Source organism: Geospiza fortis, unplaced genomic scaffold, assembly GCF_000277835.1.
Source record: "Geospiza fortis unplaced genomic scaffold, GeoFor_1.0 scaffold23, whole genome shotgun sequence".
In the NCBI taxonomy this organism is placed as follows: domain Eukaryota; kingdom Metazoa; phylum Chordata; class Aves; order Passeriformes; family Thraupidae; genus Geospiza; species Geospiza fortis.
In genome coordinates this window covers 11,232,696-11,234,470 of record NW_005054303.1, presented here as the reverse complement: position 1 = coordinate 11,234,470, position 1,775 = coordinate 11,232,696, and the positions used below count along the sequence as shown (strand labels likewise).

General features: G+C 56.4%; 1 long non-coding RNA gene across 1 annotated transcript in view; it reads right to left on the bottom strand.

The window, feature by feature from the left end:
* LOC115949505 overlaps nt 1-325 on the bottom strand; it is a 940-nt gene extending 615 nt beyond the window's left edge. The window contains exon 1 of the long non-coding RNA XR_004082954.1: nt 187-325. This is a non-coding gene — a long non-coding RNA (uncharacterized LOC115949505). The remainder of the gene's footprint in view (nt 1-186) is intronic.
* Nucleotides 326-1,775: the final 1,450 nt, after the last annotated feature.

Below are 1,775 nucleotides of genomic sequence, written 5' to 3'. Positions count from 1 at the left end.
CGCGTCCCTGCCCCGGGGGTGCCACCGAGGGGTCCCTCCGCACCCCGCGGGGTCAGGCCGGGCCGGGGCTGCCCGAGGAGGGCCGGGATGCTGGGCCAGGAGGAGGATGAGGATAAGGATGAGGATAAGGCCTTCCCGATGTGGCCGATCCCCAGGGCACAAAGGGCTCTTTCTTCGCGCACTTACCGGGACATTTTTCAAAGGATTAGAGGTGATCACGCGTTGTTTTCTTCTCTCCGAGGGCCGATACGTCTTTCTGTCCCTGTCCCCGCCACCTCCACCCTTATTTCCTCCCGCTTCTGCCATGGGACCCCCAGATCCCGTTCCCCCCTTCCCTTTTCGCTAATGTACCTCCTGGATGCTGACTCTTTTAAGCTACGAAGAATTTCCTTTTGGGAGGTGAAACCCTCCAGCTCCTCCTGTTCAGAGGAAAGTGCTAGTGATGGTAATACGGGGTGACACTAAATAAACAGTTAAAGCAGGGCTGGAAAGATGGAGTTAATTATCCAGTGAGCTACATTTAAACCGAGACCAGGAGGGGCTGATTTGTTTTGGCGCAGGGAACTGAGAAGGAGACGAGCCACCGAGGTCCCCTTGCTCCTCTTTGGTGGCTCTTTAACTTGTCCTTGCTGTCGCCAGCCCGGGGACCGGCGTCCTTTGGCCCGGGAGGGGGAGCCCCCGGCCGGGACCCCCGAACCGCGGCCGGCCCGGCCCGTGGCCGCAGCGCTGGGAGTCTCTGTGCGAGCCGTGCATGGGAGCAGGCGATTTCAGGGGGTCCAGAGGCGATTTTTTTCCCGTGTTTGTTTGCTTTTGCTTCCCAGAAGTTAGATAAATTCTCGTCGGTGTGGCTCGCCGGTGCCTGAGCTCTCAGGTAAGTCTGCATCCGAGCAGCAGCCGCGCGATGTGCATTTGTTTTTTAAATTTTCCCTCCTGCTTCTTCCCTATTTTTCTCCGTTTTTCCTCCCTCTTTTTTTTTTTCCTTTCCTTTCCTTTTTTTTTTTCCTTCTTTGAGAAGTCTGATATTAATAATCCCCGTATGCCCCGCTTTCCGGGTCATTACGGTACTGCTGGTCTCTAATCAATCCTAATGCGATGGCAATTGGAGTCTCTGATGAATGCATCTCAGGTTTCTTGTAATGGCTCTACCACATTTTCCTGGACCTCCTTCTTTAACCTGAGATGCCAGGGGGACGTCTCCGTTCTCAGCTGCTGATTACTTCAAGATGTTTGGGCTGGTGTGGGGAGAGAGGGAGCGAGCGAGGCAGCCTGCCCCTGAATAATCTGGAACTGAATTGGATGAGCCATTTCCTAAATCAAAGGACAACGGCGGGGTTTAACTCCTTTTCTGCACGGAAGCTTTGCCGGCTCTCCCTGCAGCCGGCACGGGCTGTGCCGCCTCTGCCCCGCGCGTTCGTGTCCGTGACACGGCCCGGGGGTACCGCGGGTGCGCAGCTCCCCCCATCAGCTGTAGCCCCCCATTCCAAGGAGGAGACCCCCACCCCTCCATCCCCAGCTGCTCTCACCATCCCAAACCCCATCAGTGTCGCTGTGGGTCCACAGCCACCCCACGGGGTTGGTGTCCCCACGCCGAGGGGGAAAAGGGGCGCTGGGATCCGCCCGCGGGCGCGCAGGGACGCGCGGTGTTAGCGCTGCGATTCGCTTTCTCCCGACATTGTTTTTCTCTCTTTTCCCAGCGTAATAGCGTTTGCCGTAACGCGAGGCAATGTTAAGTGCAACTTCTGCCTCTTTCTTAATTTTTAAAAAAATTTAAAAAT